At 37.6% G+C, this 20,516-nt stretch overlaps 2 long non-coding RNA genes across 4 annotated transcripts in view; one reads left to right on the top strand and one right to left on the bottom strand.

Moving 5' to 3' along the window:
• The window catches only part of LOC124872020, a 36,159-nt gene extending 26,896 nt beyond the window's left edge, over window positions 1-9,263 (bottom strand). For 2 of the 3 annotated variants that reach the window (XR_007039183.1, XR_007039182.1), the window contains exons 1-2: window positions 9,105-9,263; window positions 8,793-8,896 (exon numbers count right to left, since the gene is read on the bottom strand). This is a non-coding gene — a long non-coding RNA (uncharacterized LOC124872020). Of the gene's footprint in view, window positions 1-1,375; window positions 1,480-8,792; window positions 8,897-9,104 lie in introns of all 3 variants that reach the window. The other variant, XR_007039184.1, reaches the window with a different exon arrangement.
• A 6,008-nt stretch (window positions 9,264-15,271) lies between these two features.
• Window positions 15,272-15,733, top strand: LOC124872233. Its single transcript, XR_007039229.1, has 2 exons — window positions 15,272-15,601; window positions 15,675-15,733. It is a non-coding gene; the product is annotated as an uncharacterized LOC124872233 (long non-coding RNA).
• Window positions 15,734-20,516: the final 4,783 nt, after the last annotated feature.

Below are 20,516 nucleotides of genomic sequence, written 5' to 3' on the forward strand. Positions count from 1 at the left end.
TGAGGTACGCAGATATTGTATCTGAGCAGAGGTTCGGGGGCAGATACATTATTTTCCACACCCACAAAACTATTACATGTATATATGTTTGGGGCTGGACAGATAATAATCATATTCAGTTTGATGCAGATTGCTTGATATACTGTATGTTAGTTTTAGTACAGTTATCATTGAAACTGAGAAACAATTGCAACACTTTACAGCAAACACTTTTTGATACATTTAACATTAACGTATCGCTTAGCCAAAGTTTTGTGTCCAAATGTTCAACAAGGTCAAAGAGTCGTGTCCATGAGTTGCAGTTTGAAGGAGCTTTAACAATTTTGCCTTTCAAATTAAATAAGTCAAAGTCCACTTTGGAGGCCTAGTCATGCCTTTATGCTTTCTTGAAGAGTCAAGCTTGCGCTAACTCACCAATGCCCCCAGAGTTTTCAGAAGAAGTTTGAAAAAAAAAACAACTTTAAGGTGCAAAAGGTGACATTTGTAGAAGTTCATTCTAACAGTACACAGCTTTGATCAAAAAGGGCTGACTTGTTTTGGAGTTTGGACTCTGGCTTCAAGGGAGTTTTGTTTTAGATGTTGAAGAGTTATGTAGTTATTTCAAGTTTCATAAACTGTTGTCAAAGCAAGGACTGGGACTAATTGTTTGAAACTTTCTAGGGGGTGCAGTGGATAGATTTAGCATGTTTGACATGTATTCGCTTCAATATTTTTAAGTCCAACTTGATTTAGATCAGATGATACATGTGTAATTTGGAGGCTTATTTAATTAAAGGGTGTGATACAGAAAATGTCTTTGCTACCACAGCAAAGCCCTCCAAAAAAAAAAAAATTTCAATTCCAAGTAACATGGAACTATCATATTTCATCTGACACCGTTTGATGTTGAATTAAAACACTCAAAGAGTAGTGTCCATGACACCATCTGTTGTCAGTGGGTAGGGCTTAAAAGATGTAAAATTTTGTTCCATGTTTTGTTGAGGACTTGAAATATTTAAGTCCTGGTTTCACACACATATTTTGACAAAAACTCAGGCTTTTGATACATTTTAATTTCCAATGGTTTGTAGGACCACTGAGCAAGTTGTAGCTCAATAAACCTAAATCTCTAGCAGGAATTTAATAAAAACAAAATAGTTGACATTTACCTCAAGGCAAAACGAGGTTATTCAACCAAACTGCCCAATAAAATCTTCAACAATGTTCAGGTCCCTGTTGACACTCAGCTTATCACCTCATGTAGGTGTTACGACATCTATGTGCAGCTGTGTGCTTGATAAAATTGAGAAGTAAAAGACAGAGGCAAAAGGTGAGAGTGGAGAGAATATGGAAGAGGAAATAAAGAAAAAAGTCCCACTCCAAGTCGAACGCTTACCTTTGCCGTTTGAAACACTTGGTCCTCTGGGACCGCCTCTGCCACCATATTAGATTTCCAGGCTTATTGCCTGAGCCAAACTGTCTCGCCTCAGGTCACTTTTCCTGTATGAGGGGATGTGCGTTACTCCCATCCTCCCAAAAGACTTACTGATATGTTGATCTAAGGCCAAAGCTTTAATATCAGCCAGCTAACCTCTTAAGCTTTTCCCTATGTTAATTCAATTCAGACAACTTGAACAGCGAACATGTCAATATTGAAGATATTAACTTTGAGAATAAATCTGGGCATGTCTCATTTGAACAGTCACAACCCCCTCTCAGAGTACAGCACAACTTGTTTTAATAGAGAATGGCATGCTCGTCCACATCAGGACTAATTTAGTTCATATGAAACGGAGCACGGTGTGACTAGACATGTCTATGTCACTTTTCTTACTGGGTCATGAAGTGGCCAGAGTTTATGCAAATGATGGAGGGTGGAAGCTGGAATACAGATCAACCAGGACTAATACACCAAGCAGAAAATAGTATATATTTATATTGCAGTTAGAAACATTTATTTAAATGTCTTTATTTCCATTGTGTCGTTTTGCAATTTACTAATAAACAAGTATCAATGTGTAATCCATCAGCATTTACAAATATAAAAATGATTAAGTTGGCAACACCCATTATGCCTTCATTTTGGATCAGAATTACTGATCAAATAAGTGTTGTTATAGAGAGCTGCATAAGCATTGTTGGAGGGAAATCTCTTCACAGAAACCAAATAAACTGTGAAGGATAAAGAATACACATTATATACTTAAGCTCACTTTACAGATAACCTTGACTGCCATTCTCATTGTTATTCAGAAGGCATAGTTTGCAGGGAAACAAATGTTCTGTTGGTGTTCTACTCTGGTTCAGATAGGAAAATGCTTTGCAGAGTGATGCCTAGAAACAAGTGAGCTATTCTGATCAAACATTTGATCAATCATTAGAATTTCGTTCATTTTATCAATCGTAGGCATTTGAATCAAATAAATGTGTGCAAGAAGGTCTACATGTTGTACTATGTGAACTGACTTTACAAATCTTTATTTGCAAAAATCTCACATTTGGAGTCAACATGACTAACCAGTTGTGGTGCATTATTTCTTAGTAAAATGAAGTAATTTTTTAAATGCGTGTTTTGTTTAACGTGTAAATAATATGTTGTTAAATGAGCTCAACACAGGGACAGAGAAAAATTTAGCAAACACAAGGGACATCTAAATAGTACTGTGATTTATTGGCACTAAATATCTAAATAAGATGTAGGGCAGCTGTTTTCTAATTTGCAATTCCTTGCTATACAGTCTCTTAGCCCTACCCCTATGTGGGTTCATGCTTGCAACTGGGGGTTTCCAAACAAGAAAAATAATACTTTAAAATCTTTAAATTTTGTAACATACGTAGATTCCAGTCACTCTTTCGTTTTTGAAAGATAAATCATTTTAAAACACTGTTCAGACACAAAAAGCGTCTGAGCCACACCTCTCTAAAACACTAACATAAGGATAAAAAGTCCCAGGTGTTGCCTGGGACTGCCTATTGTGAAAAAAGATCATTGTCTTGACACAAAAGAGCTATCTAATGGGAATATGTCAGATGTTTTGCTGCTTATTGGAAACAGAATCAAGTGAGCACCAACTTTCCCAAAAGATCCTCTACGCATAAAAAGTGAGTGAGATTTGTAAAAGTAAAAAGGTCAAGAGGGCCAACTTTCCTCACCCCCAAAAACCTTGTGTTTTTCGGTTTGAAACATGTTTTGCACCAGAATAATGAAACATTTAGAGACTCTGCTAGAAGGGAAGAAACAACCCAAGATTGGTGGAAAACGGACAAAACACGGTTCTGGGATGGCTCGAGCAGTCAGCAACCAGATTGTCGAGGAAAGCATGAGTGGTTCTCCGGGACAAATGCACAATTTTACCGTGGTTTTCAGTTTTTGGGTACTCTATCAGGACAGAACATTTGCGGATATCCAAGGAGCATCTTTTTAAAATAATTCAATAACCACAGTCATTTTCCATTGTAGTGAAATACAAGTAGACCAAGCTAATCAGGGAGCTTATTTAAATCCCTAAGCAGGGTTCCAGTTTGTTGGGTTTTCAAGCTACTACAGTATTTCTCTATGCTTTCTCACTAGACAAACGGCTATAAAAATCATTGCCTTTTAAGCTCACATCTGAGCCAGAGACTCATTATGAAGCGCCATCACAACCTTGCAGCTTTTGATTGACATTTTATCTGCCTTGTGTTTGACTTCTTTGTTTCACATATTACAGCATAGAATAGTTAGCTTACTATGTTTGCAAGTAATGAATCAGTCTATAATTTCGGATGAGCAATGAAACTAAGGAGGGTAATTGGATGAAATGCATAGGAAGAGGTGCCTTACAAAAGACAGGCTTATGTCTTTTGAGCTTTAGAAATAAACTCAAGGATTTGTTAGTTCTACTTTTCTTCTCAGCTGCCAGACCACTTAGTTGTCCACTTGTGAATTTGTCCTTTTAAAATCAACAAACAAATATATAAAAAATTGCCATTGTGAAATTGGTCATTAAAAAGCACGTTTAAACACAGCTTCTGTATAGAGTTTTAGTTGTGTGGTATTTTAATGAATTTCTTTAATTCCTTACTCCAGAGTAAACCAACTAAGAGCAGCTTAAGTGTGCCTCAGCAAATCCATTCATCTAAAGATTCATTTTCAGTGAAAGGTAGACATTCTTGTACGAGTTGGAATAAATAATCCATACCAAGTCTTCTGGGCTTATTCCCAGTCAAACATGCCCAGAATACCCCTAGAGGGACGCTTCAGGGAGACATACTAATCAGACACCCTCACCTCCACAGCTGTTGCAAGAAGATATTAGGAGCTTAGATAGGGTAGCAGAGAATCTTTGTTTCTAAACCTGCCCCTGCAAAGCAAAAAAAAAACATTTCAGTGTCTCGTATCTGAAGTTTCATCATTTCGGTCAAGACTCAGCAGTGTGAGAAAAAAATAAATAAATAAAAAAAGAAAAGTATGGGCGTAGATCAGCTGGCAAATCCTAAGCGTCAGCTTCAGGCTCGAACAAGGCCTGAACGTGGAAATAAGGCAAGAAGCTAAAAGCATAAACGCAAGTAGGACTCAAGTGATTTAAAGCATGCGGTACAAAGACAAACAGAGGAAAATAAGAGTAAGAGTTACCAAGAAAATAAATCTCAAATTTCTTATCCAATTAGAGACTTAAGGTTTAATCATTTAACAACAATTAAAAGTTACAAATTAGAGAAACGTGAATTTTTACCTTCAAAATGAATCTGTGAAGGAAACATATTAAACTTCTAAATCCACTAGCTTTGGTAAATATTAGGGAAAAAAATGAGGTTTTATTCCTAGGAGGGGTACAAAACCTTGTATTATTGAGTCAATAAGATATCAACAGTCAGATTCTGCAGTTTAGGCATAAAAAACAGAAAATCTTATGAAAATTACATTTTTTCTGATTTTGATAGTTTTGTTGCATAACAAAAACTTGAATGTTATCTTAGGTTCATGAATGAAAATAGCATATCGCATTAAAACGTTTGTCAGCAGTTTAGCTTTTGAGCTTTTTAATTTGCATTAGTTGTCAAGCCATGTGTTGCTCTGCTTGTGGCAGAGTGTGTTGATGAACCTGTAAATGTGAAAAAGTTGTGAAACAGAAACACAAAAGAAGATTAAGGGGATAAGAGAGCACAAAGACTCTTGATTTAATTAATTGAAATAGTTTATTCACTCATTGAGATGATTATACTACTCTGGATATTTTATAAGAAAATAATTTTCCTACAGTTTGAATAAAAAGGTATGCCCAACCAAGAAGGCAGGAATTGAAATATTTATACCATGCCTCTAGCTGGGAATAATATTCTCACTACATCAAAATAACATCTGTTACAGTTTGCAATATCTAGAATTAACTCAGGTAAGAATAACATTGCAAATTAGTGTTTTGATCACCCAAAAATAAATAAATAAATAAATAAAACACCAGATACCAATTTTCTAAGAAATTCTGAAGCCTAAGATGTACATGATAAAGACATTTGTAATTTTATGTTTTTATTTGTTGGAGCCAAAAATGTGTCCTTTTGTGACATCCTAAAGATGCAGACGAAAGGCAGGATCAGGTGATGATTGTTTCTGATGTGCAACAGAGAACATAACAAGTGAGTCATCATGGTGATCAGTACTTCAAAGCTCAGCTCCCCACCTGCAGAATATATTTTTTAACCAACCTGATTTGTAGCTGAAAGCAAAACAGGAAACAAACTATTTTATGCTCATTTTCATACTTTAATGAGTTACACTTATTGCACACACAGAACTAGTGATACTCAATAGTCTAAAAAAAAAATAAAAATCATCTGTTTGTGAGCTATAATTGTGTTGTGAGCCAATCAGCTCTATGATGTTTTTTTTTTTTATGTTAAATACATTGGCATTTGCCTGTTTTAACGGCACAAAACCCCAAAGTAGGCAAAATCCATCTGCATTAATTATCAAACTAAACATTTTGTTCTTCCCTGAACTTCAGAGGCAAACTCCAGTTTTTGACCAAATTTTAATATTTACAACTGTTGCCAAAACAACTGATAATCAAAGCTGAAGAGATATACCACTCCCTGCTACTTTGTTAGATACACTATGCCTGTACTGAATTGCAAAGCTATGATGTGACTCTTTCATTTAACCACTTTCCAAAAGGTGCACAAAGGAGTACCAACTGGTAATTGTGGTGACTGTTGAAGTACAATGAACTAATGGCTATAGTCAAGAAGCCAGTTTGAATTTGGCCTTTGTGACATTGAGCATTATCCTGGTGGGTGTAGCCTTCAGAACAGTGGCAGATGCTGGTCTTTCAAGATCACTGATTCGCTCATTTCGCTGTCAATCAAAAAGGGATTCAGCCTCAGACAGATCACCCAATCATCATGCAGAAGCTGAGCGTCCAGGCCAGCCCACTGCCCCATAGACCCCCAGAGACGCTGAGCGTCCGATGGGCGGGACAAAGCCCAGCATTTTTGCTTCGCTATTGAACTCACTGTTTAAAGCACTGTGAAGCTGCGGGAATGAGTGAGAGGAAAGCCGCGTCGTTACCAGTGAAAAGAAGCTGATTCTGAACAAAAGTTGAGCGCGTTGTTGCGCATATTTAGTCAATGACATATACACACAACAGTATATATTTGATCACTTATTTTTTGACATTTTAGGAGAAGCTGAGCTTCCCTTTAGTCTTAGAGCAATCACCACTGCTTCAGAAGGATGTAGTGGGGCAATAAAGGTATGGATGTGGTCAGCAACAATATGCAGGTGGTGTTTAAGTGATAGTTATATGGTACCAAGTGGTTCGAAGTGTTCTATGAAAATATCTTCCACAGCATTACAGCATCACCCACAACCTCAACTATTGATACAAAGTTTAAAAAGTACATGCTTTCACGTTTACACCAAATTCTGACCCTATCTGAATTTTGCAGCTGAAATCGAGACTCATCAGACCAGGCAACATTTTTCCAATGATTTGTTGCACAGCTTTGGCAAGCATGTATGAATTGTAGCCTTAGTTTCCTGTTCTTAGCTGGCATGAGTGGTTTTCGGCTGTTGTAGCACATCTCACCGTCAGTGTTCAACATGTGTCCACAGATGGTATTCTGCTAACCTTGGTTGTAATGATTTGAGATACCATTGCCCTTCCATCTTCATCTTGAGCCAGCCCACCCATCCTCTTCTGAATGTTGTATGCAGACAACTACCGGCAAGTAAATGCTTTATTTTTCTCGGAACAATCTTTATAAACCAGGGAAAGGGTAGTGAGTGAAATTTCCAATAGATTCTGAAATACTCAGCCCATATGGCACTAACAGCCATGCCACAAATTCATGCCCACATTTCATTGAGTTTTTCTAAGCAATTATATACTAAATAAATAATCTTGGTTCAAGTTAAATCTAATACTTAAGGGATTGCATCAGAAGTGTAAATATCACAGTAACTGCTATTATAGATAGAACACAGAGAAAAATTAGATTTATTTTCTCTGGCCAGAAGTTTCTCTTTTTTTAATAAATTGAATGGTATATAAATCTTTTAGAAGTATCATGAATAAGGCTACACACTTCTGAAAACCCTAAATCCACTTGTAGACATTACCTGTGCAAAGATTCATGCAGCTGAGGTAAACTAAAGCAATGTTACAGAGCTTTTAGTAAATACATACCTAGTACTTTTTTACATTCACTGACAGACAGCTTTACGCAGGACAATACCTCGAGTTTGGTTGATCCAAATTGCACCAACGACCCCTCCTTTTAATCCGTAGAGCCAATAAAATCAGATTATACCAAACACATTGACGTCAGTCCCACCAATCACCAGCTGCATAAAGATGAAGACCTGTGACGCAGACTTATTCTTTTGTCAAATCAACAAGTTCTATGGAACAGAACACTAGGAGATGTAGTTACCCTATAAAAATAAAAACGAAATCACTTAACGGATTATACGTTTAGGAGTGAAAATTACAAAGGTAAGAAAGTTTATAGATTATGTTTTTCATTCATGAAAATTCATGATAATTCTGGTCTTTTGCTGCTGGTTTGCTAAATTCTGGGTGGGTTGGGATAAAACCTATATTTTCGGAATCTGTGAGGTCTGTGCTGTCTGCAGATGCGGTTTGTGTGAATACAAGCTGCCGGGAGGGCAGCTAAGACCAAGTTTTGCAGTGACAGCATTCTATGGATTTTGCTTACTTGTAGTTTTAACTGTGGTGTCCATAGAAGTGGATTATATCAGCTTTTAGCCAAGAGTCTGACATTTCAAAGAATACCACACATGTCTATGTTTACCTAAGGTAGAGCAATGAACGTAGAAAAAAAAAAAAAAAGGACACACTGTCCCCCGTTAGCAGGGAATGGGTAGGAAGGGTTGATTAATAGCTTTACATTATTGATCCAACATATTTCCATTGTAAAAACAATGCCAATTTGGGAATTCAGAAAAAGGCATCTATCATTAAAGTAATTTTTTGTCAAGAAACCTGCTACACTTATTTACACTTATGACATATCAATTTGTGCCCATCCTTTTATGTGTTGGCACAACAGGCTTATGCTGGTCTGGCAGTACAGGATGAGGTAATGTCTTATATACCAAAAAGGAAGTGAGAACACTCTGCGTAATTTGAATAAAAGGCTGTTAACTGAAATCATACATTCTTCCTGCCAGCATCCTTCCATTAAAGGCTCTCATGAGGTATGTTCGGCTATTAGTCAGTGCTCCATATTTGTGAGATGTCACCAGTAATAAGCAGGTTCCTAGCTACCTTTGCCTGTGTCTGTCAGACAGAAAATTGGATCCTCACCTCTTAAAAGTCTCCAGCAGGACCTTCTACCTGCCAGCATCATCAGTTAGTCCAATGTACAATAATGTCACATGCCACTGAGTGGAAGGGGGCTTGAAGGGAACCTGGAGACACAATTATACCACTTATCATCTTTTCACATGTATTGCATTTTGCTAAATCAAGAGAGATGATTTCATCATATAATTTTTGCACATACAGTATATGTCACATCTGGGTAATTAGAGGCAGGACCATAGTGCAGATGATGGTGAGGAAGCCACATAGTGAGTTGTTTAAGAGTTTAATAATGATAATGAAATGAAGACTTACATGCACACTGGCAGCATACTGAGCATGAGCAACAATCCTCAGAAATCAAGCCCAGAAAAAAAACAGAGAACTGATAACAGGTAACAGACTGGCAAAACTGAAGGAAGGTAACAGGGTTGTAGCCAGGGACATTCACAAGAGGAACCAGCAGGGAGCAATGAAAACCAGCAGTGGAGTATGGACCAATGAAACAGGGAGGCAGGTAATCAGGGGAAACATGTAACAGGTGTGGAACAGGCTGCAGGGAGGCTGAGAGAATATGTCTGATTAAACTAATGAGCAGAGGGAAAGCAGGGAAAGAAAATAAACTAAAATAATCACAAAACCCAGGGAAAACAGATCTATAGGAAAACATAAACAAACACATGAAACAAGAATCTAGGAAATAACAACTAACTGAAGTGAACTACTGACCTGGAGGAACAGAAAAACACCTGACTGAGAAAAAGTAAACAAACACAAAACACTAAATGGCAGATCGTAATAGTAAATGGACAGGGCTAGATTGATGGAGGCACAAATACTCCAGACAGAATGTACAGAAATGTGTGAAATATTTAACTGCATTATTCTATGCTATTGATCAGGACCATAATGCATGCAATAGAATATCACACTTTTATTTGAGCTGTGCAAATTGTAAAACAATTAGTAGTGCTGCATCTCAAGTAATGATTTTAATTAGCACTAAAATCTGATTTGACTCTAATGCAGTCCTTAAACAGAGGAAAGGGTTTACCCTCAGTATTAAAGGTTTTAAAGATTTACTAAACAGTTCTTAACAGTATTTAAATTTCTATTCAAATATCAGGTGAAAGTTAAGAAAGAAAAAAGAACAAACCAACTCAATATAACTCAGATACCATGGAAACCTGTTCTAATAATGTTAAAAGTGATAGCGTATTAAAAAAATTTTGATGTAGATGTATGTTTATGCTGCATTTAATGATGCAGTGTATTATATACTGCTTAGTTGGTTTAGTAATATTTCTCAATGTGTTAGGCTGGTCTGACCTGTTCAGGAGAGAATATGGCATTTCAGTGTCAGCCATAGCAGTTTACTTAAAACCCCATATTGGGTTGTAATTTTATAGTAATATAAACCTGTTTTATTCATTAACAAAATAGCTGTTACAATAATCAAGACTAGATCAAATAAAAACATAAATAATCATCTCTACTTTAGCTTTTGATACCAGAGTTCGAAGCTTAAAAATACTGCAGTATGGTATCGATCTGGGCACTCTGACTGTTAAGTGTTCATCAGAGAGGACCTGGGGCAAGAAACCGTTTCTGCGGTGACTCCTTTTTGCAAATAGCACTCAGCACCGATCTGAAGGTAAATGTCTGAACAATTTGTCTTCAGGGTGTGTGGGGTCTGCAGAGATGTTAGCTGCACTTTTCCTGACCCTAGACCTGTATAAGTCCTGAATGGAGGAAGGTCAGCCCTGATGATTCTCTCTGCAGACCTAATTGTTGATTGCAGTTTAGACCTGACCTTTTTGTAGATGAGCCACACCTCACAGTGATGGATGAACACAGGAGAGACTGAATGATGGCAGTGTCAAAGACCAGCAGCTCCTGTGGACGTTTGTGTTTCTTGAGTTGCCACATGAAGTACAATCTCTGCTAGGTTGTTCTGATCGTACACCAACACTGTCCTGGCTGAGACCAATGACATTGGTGTCATATGCAAACTTCAGGAGTTTTATAGACGAGTTCGCTGAGGTCATTTATGAACAGAAAGAAGAGGAGTCAGGACAGGACACATCCCTGGGGGGAGCCGGGGCTGATGGTTCATGTGCAGGTGAAGATGCTCCCTGGCCTCACCTGCTGCAGCCGGCCAGTCAGGAAGCTGGTGATGCACCAACAGGTGGAGGCTGGCACTGTGAGCTGGGTGGGGTGAGCTTCTGATTTAGGATGTGGCTTGATGGTGTTGAAAGCTGAGCCAAAGTCTACAAACAAAATCCTGGCATACTTCCCTGGGCGGTAGAGGTTTTCAAGGATGAAGTGTAGTCCCAAGTTGACTGCATCATCTGCCAACCTGTTTGTCTGGGGGCCTGGGATGTCCTTCAGGTGCTTCAACATCAATTGCTCATCACCACAGACATTAGGGCAGCATACTTGTAATCATTTATCTCTGTGATATTGCATTTCTTGGTGGAACGCTTGAAGCAGGAGGCACTCTCCCACAGCTCCAGGGACTTGGTGGGGATCTGAGTGAAAAAGGGGTCCAGTTAATCAGAGCAGGCTCTCAGGCATGATGGGGTAGACATTGTCAGATCTTGGAGCTTTCTTGGTTTTCTGACGCTGAATAAACCTATTTACATCTTCCTTACAGATCTTAAATCCAGGAAGAAGACAAGCAGACTTATGACATAGATAGCTGGAATGATGTCCTGTGGTCTGAAGAGACCATGATGAATTTATTGGGTTCAGATGGTATCAAGCATGTGTGGTGGCAACCAGATGAGGGTACTCTGCATCTTCTCAACATGCCTGGGCTTCAGACAAGACAGTTTTACAAAAATTTAAGTAGGATTGGTAGGATTCCTTATTTTAGTTGGAACAGATTTTATTTTGTTTCATTTTTTTTATAAACGTTAGGGATTGTTTAGCTTGGCCTTTGGTAGCTGAAGTGGAAAAAATGCGTTTAACAAAATGTTTACAATGATGGCACTGAGATTGAGAACTGATTGTATTTAAATGTTTACATTGTTTTCTTTAGATTTATGCTGGAAGTCACAGTATTCATGTTCAGAAAAAATGTTGTTGTATAACAGAGAAACCAGGTATTTTACTTTCCTGTGACATCAGGTTCTTTTCACCTGCAATGAACTCTGCTCACGTTTCTGCCTTCTTTTAAAAATGCTGAGCTCTTTCTTCCTGCATCTATCTGCTCTCCTCAGTCACCTTTCAAGTCTGAACACTCATTTTAAATGAATAACTATGATTCCACCTCTGTCCCACAGTGTCACCCTCCATGTAAGTGTGAGGGATTGTCATGGCTGCTGCCAAAGCTGGACCGTCACAAAAGGTTTCCAGCTCCAGTGGCATGTCTGATTGTCAATGACACGCTGTCTCAACCTCTTCTATTGAATAGGTTCAGTTGGATGTTCAGCAGCTGGTTCAGGATGGCTTGCTCTTTTCAGCTGCAAAGGACACAGGAGTGCATTCTTTGCAAAAAATAAAAAAAAGCATGTAAACGGAAATCATACTTTTAAATTAAAGATGGGTTTTATGCTTTAGTCTTGTGCTGACTAATGCAAAAGCATATATTTTCTAACCTTTTAAAGTTCAACAAAAGTTTTTGCAACATCTCAAACAGATTGTAAAAGCAACCCTTAAGGTTGTTAAGGATGTATTTTAATAGGACCTGATGGCACTTTTTCACAGATGTGGGGCCTTGATGCACAGACAGAGTCAAAAGAGAAAGTGAGGTGAACCAGTAACTAGATTTGTGTGTTTGGTTGCCAATTTATGCATTATGTTTCTTAAGTTTTTTTATTTGTTTATTTTGGTAAAAACCAACCTTCACCTTTACTCATTCAAACCCAGATGCTTCAACTAAAAAGTAGTTGCCTGTTTTCAGAAGCAAAAATTTATATGAAATTAAAATGATGAATAATGTCAGAGTAAACATTTTAACATAAATTACTGAAAACGTCATTGATTGTGTTTGTGTAATTCTGTAAATCCAAAGATAAAAGCAGACTTTTCATAAAAACAAACCAAAGTCTTAAAAAATGTTAGTTCGTAAAATTACTGTTTGTGCTATAGGGTGTGAACCTTTAATATTTTTCAGTGCTAATCTGTGTGAATGAAATCCTTATACCAGAAATTGCTAATAGTTACAACATCTAAGCCTACAGTAAATTTGGCAAATTTGGAGAATATTATCCTTTGGGTTCTACAATTTGCCATTGTTAAAATACAGCAAATCATGCATAAATCATTCTGAACAAAACCCTAAAATAACAGTCATTGCATGTTCTGCCCTTGCATCTGAGGGTTTTCTATACACCACACGTTCAAACAACACTTACAGCCCATTATAGAGTTATTCTATACAGTGTGGTCACTCTGACACTTTCTCTGGCATCTCATTAAAGGGTGTTGAAACCATATATATGGGAAGAAACTTGTGCCATCAGAAACTGAATTTGAATTGCTCAGACAGAATCTGTATTTGTGTAATTTGAAATTAAATGCATTGGTTTGAAAATGAATTTCACTAAAGTTAAACTAAATATAATGGTTTAAAACTGAACTTGTTTGCTTTGAATATTGCTTTGCTTTGTATTGAAAATTCAGTTTGATTACTTTCACTTTCAGTTCTAAAATTCAATTTCAGTTCCAAAATTCAGTTTTTTGTGTCACACATCCAGGTCCTTGAAGCCACAGATTAATCAAACACAGATTTACTGATTCACGGATGTCATTCACTATTGCTGTGTCCAAATTCAGGACTGGGTCCTTTGAAGGACGCATTTGTAGGCCGATAACGTCCTGGATGAGGCGACGAATGCTGTCCAATCTCCAAGGTTCCAATAAATGCATCCTTCTTTTCCCCAGATTTGAAGGATGGGTCCAGTGTATCCTCCATGTCCCACCATATCCCATGATTCATTGCAGGTTGAAGTAGATTTCTCAAACGGAAGTAGCAAAGGCCGGAGGAGAGAAAAAAAGTTGTGAATAAATGAAATAAATAAAATTGGATATGTGGCGCATTCTGTGAAACAACTGAAGTTTTACAATGTTTTTATACAAGAATGTAGTTGTGTAAACCTAAAATATCTGATCTGTTTATCAAGATATTGCTTAATTGCACAAATGCACCGATGTATGCCCCAGCAGCTGTTCGCCTCGCCAGCTGTCAGCTGACATGGTGGTTGAGAACAGCTGACTCACATTGTTTTCAAAATCCTGCTGGGTTTCCCCAATGGGTGGAAGTTAAACAGATGTAATTCAGTCAGATGAAATCTAATATTAATGTTTGGTTTATTTATTATAATAATGATTATTATTATTATGCTCTGCAAATAAACTGATTTAAACTTTGCTCCTTAAGTTAATGTTAGTGTTTAAGTTGTTTAAAGCTTTATAAATAAATTAAACAAATGGTATTTGTCATCAGTGTATTTTATTTAGTGTTAGATTTTTATATCTATGAACACAAAAAATATTTTCAACATTTTAAATGGCTGAATAATGAACAAGATCATAAAACAATAACATTTTAAAACAAAACAACATTATAAGCCATCAGCAATATGTAAATAAAAGGATAAATAAAAACCGTTTAGTTATAGTAGAGACAGCGTTATTAACCTTCAGGCTCAATTTGTTCGGCTTCACAGCTCCGCGGCAGCACGCTATGCTAATCTTGCATGTTTAGCTAATAGCTACAGGTAGCATAAGTGTTACTGTTTGACCATCATTTGTTTACATGACAAAATAGATGTTGATGTTCATTTCACTTGGTGATTGACACCCACCAAGCTCATGTATGCTGCACTGCTCCGGCTTAAAATGCCGTAAAGGAAGTTTAACCTGATGTGAAACGTAAATCGATGAATTTGTGTTTGATTAATCTGTAGCTCTCCTCAAGGACCCGGATGTGTGACACAAAAAAAAAAAGAATTTTGGAACTGAAATTTAATTACAGACCTGAAAGTGAAAGTAGTCAAACTGAATTTTTAATACAACCAAGTACATTTTAAAAGCAATGGAATTCAGTTTTAAATCATAAAATTCAGTTTCAGTTTAGTGAAATTCATTTCCAAACCAATGCATTTATTTTCAAATTACACAAATACAAATTCAGTCAGAGCAATTCAGATTCAGTTTCTGATGGCACAAGTTTCTTCCCATCCATATACATGGTTAAAAAACTAAAAATGCAGTACAAAGGACTGACTTGAATCAAGAAATTGTTGAGAATTGGAGTACTGGAGTACTGTAATTCGTTACTATCAGGATGTCCACAAAATGCAGTTAAAAGCCTTCAGTTTCAGATCCTGGTCATTTTGCCTGCTACTAACCCTCTTCCACCAGTAGGGGCTTTAGGAGCTGAGGAGCTGGTCGTCAGGTGTTTCGCATATTGTCATCAGCTGAGGACTATAAATAGGATGCGAGCCAGTTCTTTGACGCCTGAGTGTTTTGCCTCTTTTACCTGGCCAATTCTAGGTTTAAAATTATTGCTTATCTGAGAAGATTCTGTTCCTTGCTCATTGACTAATGTTTTGTTTTTGTCTCAAGTTGATTAAGCTTCGTTCTTGTGAGACATCAGAAAGGAACTTTCAAACTGTTTTATGGACTCTGGATCCTTATTTTTGTTCCGCTGACAGCCTGATCAGATATTGTCCTCACAGCTTCATGCGAACACTGTCCACCCTCCTCCAAACCTCTTTGAACTCACCTGCTATGCCGTGCTGCGTAGCCACTGCTCACCAGGATCACAACCTCTCTCCCTGGCAGACTTAACTCTACTTCATGTAAGCTTTCACCATAGAACATATTTGAGAATTTCAGTTGTGGTTTCTCACCTGTGTCCATTTTCCCTTGCAGTCTTCCTGCTTCTTCAGTTCCCTGCACATGGGTTCCAAAATAAAAGTTTACTAAACGTTTCTCTGTTTCTTTGTATTTGTTCTGCATGTGGGTCAAGTTGGCCGTCAACAATATGACATTCAGCTGATCCAAAATGCTGCAGCAAGAGTTCTGATGAAAATTAAAAAGAGAATACAGAATTTGTATATTCTGTAATGCAAAAACTGAACAAAAGAGCAAAGTGTATCGGAGTCAAATTCCTTGTTTGTATGCACGAACTTGGCAATAACGCTTATTCTGATTCTGAGAGATCATATTTCTCCTATTTTAGCTTCCCTTCATTGGCTCCCTGTTAAATCCAGAATAGAATTAAAAATTCTCCTCCTCACATATAAAGCCCTTAATGATCTAGCTCCATCATACATCAGAGATCTGATTGTTCCATATGTTCCTAACAGGGCACATCGTTCTCAGATTGCAGGTTTACTGGTGGTTCCTAGAGTCTCTAGAAGTAGAATGGGAGGCAGATCCTTTAGTTATCAGGCTCATCTCCTGTGGAACCAGCTCCCAGTTTTAGTCCGTGAGGCCGACACCCTGTCTACTTTTAAGGCTAGGCTTAAAACTTTCCTTTTTGATAAAGCTTATAGTTAGTGGCTTAAGTTATCCTGAGTTATCTTCCATATTTTTTACCTCCGTCTTCTTCCCTCCCTGTTGGATGGAGCAAAGGGGAGTCAGGTTTAGCCTAAACCGGCTCAGTTATGGTTGAGGTGCAAACACACCCTCTTCCTAGAAGCTACACCTGGCCTGACTCTGTGTCTACCTGTGACACCTTTCTGGAGAGTTGCATCATCCAAGCTTCTGCTGGCAACAACTTAATGCTCACCCTCTACCGATGATCCACATGGCCCTGTCTTTCAGTGTTTAACCCTTTCTTTCTCCTAGACATGGCAATTGACTGAGATTTTACTGTGACTAACTCTGTGCTATCTTTCAGACTCTAACCTTGAAAACTGGCTCAGAGTTGATCTGTTCTTTCTTTCTAGGTGAAACGACTAAAGGATCTTCATCCTTCAACATTTACTTTTCCTTTCCATAAAAAGTACTCCTGGATCAATGCTTCTTTGTTCTCTTTGTGTCTCTGTTCTGTTCTTTCTCTCAAACCCCCAGTCGGTCGTGGCAGATTGCCGCTCACACTGAGCCTGGTTCTGCTGGAGGTTTCTTCCTGTTAAAAGGGAGTTTTTCCTCTTCATTGTCGCTACATGCATGCTCAGTATGAGGGATTGCTGCAAAGTCAACGCCAGTGACTGTCCACTGTCTACATGCTCATCCAGGAGGAGTGAATGCTGCAAGTCACTGACTCGATGCAATCTGCTGGGTTTTCTTAGATAGAAAAACTTTTTATCCAATTTGAATAAATAACTGAATCTGACTGCATTGTTCAATGATTAGGATTAATTGGAATGTATGTACCTGACTTTTGTGAAGTGCCTTGAGACGACATGTGTTGTGAATTGGCGCTATATAAATAAACTGAAGTGAATTGAATTTAAATGGAAAGTCCTGGTGTGAGCTAAAGCACATATTTTTTTCATATTCAGATGATGTGAGGTGACTTGAAATGAACTGTACATGGAAGACCCCTCAAACATCTCACAGCAGAATGGGAGGTATCTTGCTATCTTTTTCCAGGTCGTTGTCAGAGACTAGTGGATGGCCCCAAGAAGCTTCTCACTGAAGTTGTTTAAGCCAGTAGGGGTTAGACCAGCTATTACGGGCTATGGTGTATCAACTTTGATATGCATATAAAATACAAATACATACATTATATTATACAGTACACACATTAAATTACACATTTATATTTACTGTATATATTTTGTGTATTTTTTATTTAATGAATAAAACAGGTTTAATTTTTGTTCTTTACCTGTAAATAAACATATTTCTTTTCCAGGTCATAAAAATAAAGATTAAACATCAATATGTGAACAATTTATTTGAATGAACTGAATATTTATTAGGTTGTCTGATTTATTTTAATGACTGTATGTGTCTTATTGTATGTAAGTATATGCCTATTGGATATTTTCTGTCAATAAATCTACAATTTCAATTAGGTAAACTTTCATGTCTCCCTGTATTCTGAACAAAACAAGCTCTTAACCTTCTTGATAAAACATACTTTTAAGTCAAGTCAAGTCAAATTTATTTATATAGCGCTTTTCAGCATCAAGGCCCTCAAAGCGCTTTAAGCCGATGTAAAACTACAAAGATGTTTTGAAATGTACAGAGACTCCAATTCCCCCTTTACAAAACTGACGGCACTGCTAAAAAGCTGTCACAAATTAAAAAATGGCCAGTCAGACCAAAAACTGATGGGTCGTGCTTTTCTCATTCTGATTATTAAAGAAAGATTTTTGTCAGGTACAATACTCTAAACTAGGCAGACACACTATTGCTTCAGTATTTCATCAACCTATTCATGTTTTCTCCTTGCATTATCATTCTAATCAGGGTCTTGACATGTCAGGAGCTTTGCCAAAGTACTGCAGAGAAAAAGAAACCACAGATCTCAAGTACATTGACAAACCTGAGCACTTGAAAGCTGATCACAGCCGACCACAGAATATCAAGGGTGTGATAAGAGGCAGAGAACAACTGCTGTTTAAGCTAACCAGTTCAGCAAGTCTGTGCAATTGTTCTGTCACACACATCATTGAAATTCTTTCTCTGAGTCTAAAAAGTTGTGGCATAATGAAAAGTCCTCATTGCACTGTCACACAATAAATTAATTTATTGCAGTTTATCTAATATGGACATTTGCCCAAAAATAGATAATACTAGATTAAAGTGACTAAACATTATGATCATGACAGATCACTATCTTTTAACAACATCACCAAGATGTCTGCACAAATGTGTCATAAATTAGAATTAAATCATATTAAAGCCTGCACGGTGGCGCAGTTGGTTGCACTGTTGCCTTGCAGCAAGAAGGTCCTGGGTTCAATTCCTGGCCTGGGGTCTTTCTGCATGGAGTTTGCATGTTCTCCCCGTGCATTCGTGGGTTCTCACCGGGTACTCCGGCTTCCTCCCACAGTCCAAAGACATGCCTGTTAGGTTAATTGGTCACTCTAAATTGACCTTAGGTGTATGAATGAGTGTGTGCATGGTTGTTTGTGTGTTGCCCTGCGATGGACTGGTGATCTGTCCAGGGTGTACCCTGCCTCTCGCCCATAGACTGCTGGAGATAGGCACCAGCTCCCCCACGACCCACTATGGAATAAGCGGTAGAAAATGACTGACCGACTGACATATTAAAGACTATGGTTTCCCTAAATAAAAAGATTAAACTCATTATGTTAAGACACTTTTTATGAAAGTGGCATTTTATACAAATTATTATGAATTATGTAGTTTCTACAAGCTGTCAAAACATAAAAGCATTAGTCCAGGACTAGTTTCCTTAAAACAGAAACACAAAGTACATACAGCTAATGGAAGCCAAGACTTTGCCCAAGATTTAGACACAGTTAAACACAGAATCACTGCAGAGAAAACAAAAAACAACTGAACACACCATAGGTTGTAGTACACCTTCACTCACTGGCCATTTTTAGCTGCACATTTCTAATATTGATTTAATCGCCTTCTGCTTTTAGAATTGCCATTTTCTTTGTTGCATACATTTAACAAGTAGTCAGAAACATTCCTCATACATTTTTGTACATATTTGTACACACCATATTACTGTTGCAGCTGAAATCAAGGCTCATCAGATCGGGCAACAATTTTCCCATCGGCTGTTGTCTAAGTTTGGTGAGCCTGTGCAAATTGTAGCCTCACTTCTCTGTTTTTAGCAGGAGCGGCACCTGGTCTGGCCTTCTGCTACTTCAGCATAACTGCTTTAAGGTTCAACATGTGCGCTCATGGTTGCAATGAGTGGTTATTTGAGCTGTTGTCTTTCTATTTTATCAAACCAGCCTGGCCTTTCTCCTCTGACCACAGACATCAACATTGATGCCACTTTAAAGTCACCTAAATCCCTTTATTTTCTCCATTCTAATGTTCGACTTAGACTTCGGTAAGGCATTTTGGCAAAATAAAAACAAAAACTAAACCTAAAAAGGTAATAGCAGATATGCCATTTTATAAGTAAATCTTGGTAGTGTTGGATGAGGGAGTGGGGTATGGGGGTTCAATGGGAGAAGCTTCAGGGAAACTCATGCAGAGACTCCAACTGGTCACCTGCATGCACGAGTACAGGGTGATTATTAGATCATGTAATTAAACATTTAAACAGATGAAGGACTGGAAATTGCTATGTATACTTTCTTGAAACTGTAGAGAAAACCTTCCAGGTATACACACAAACAAAAAACAAATGAAACATGCCAAATTTCTATTGCTTCATAGCTAAAACTGAATTGTATTTTTTATAAAAAAGAGAAGCAGCATGTTTTCCTTAAAAGGCACAGCAGTTACTGAATAGTCATTATAAACTCTTTACTATTGTGTAACGTTTAATCACTTACAGATCACAGATGAAGAAAATAAGAACTGACATAACTATCTTTCAGCACTTATTCAAGGCTAATAAGGCTTTGCAGTAAAAGGCTGGACCCCGCTGCCAGAAAAATAAAAGTTGCACTGTCACAATAACAGCAATTACATTTAAAAAGACTGGAGGAGTCATACTTTGGAAACAATAACAGACAACATCCAGAAGGGAATTTGAATATAAAGAGGCAGTTAGATGTGGCAAATTCTTGAAATATTCTTCAGCATTTTCCTCTTTTGTATACACTATCAGAGATCAAGATTAGTCATGGGAAGACATGAGCATTATTCCATAATGAAGGC

The sequence above is a fragment of the Girardinichthys multiradiatus genome, chromosome 8 (assembly GCF_021462225.1).
Source record: "Girardinichthys multiradiatus isolate DD_20200921_A chromosome 8, DD_fGirMul_XY1, whole genome shotgun sequence".
Classification (NCBI taxonomy): domain Eukaryota; kingdom Metazoa; phylum Chordata; class Actinopteri; order Cyprinodontiformes; family Goodeidae; genus Girardinichthys; species Girardinichthys multiradiatus.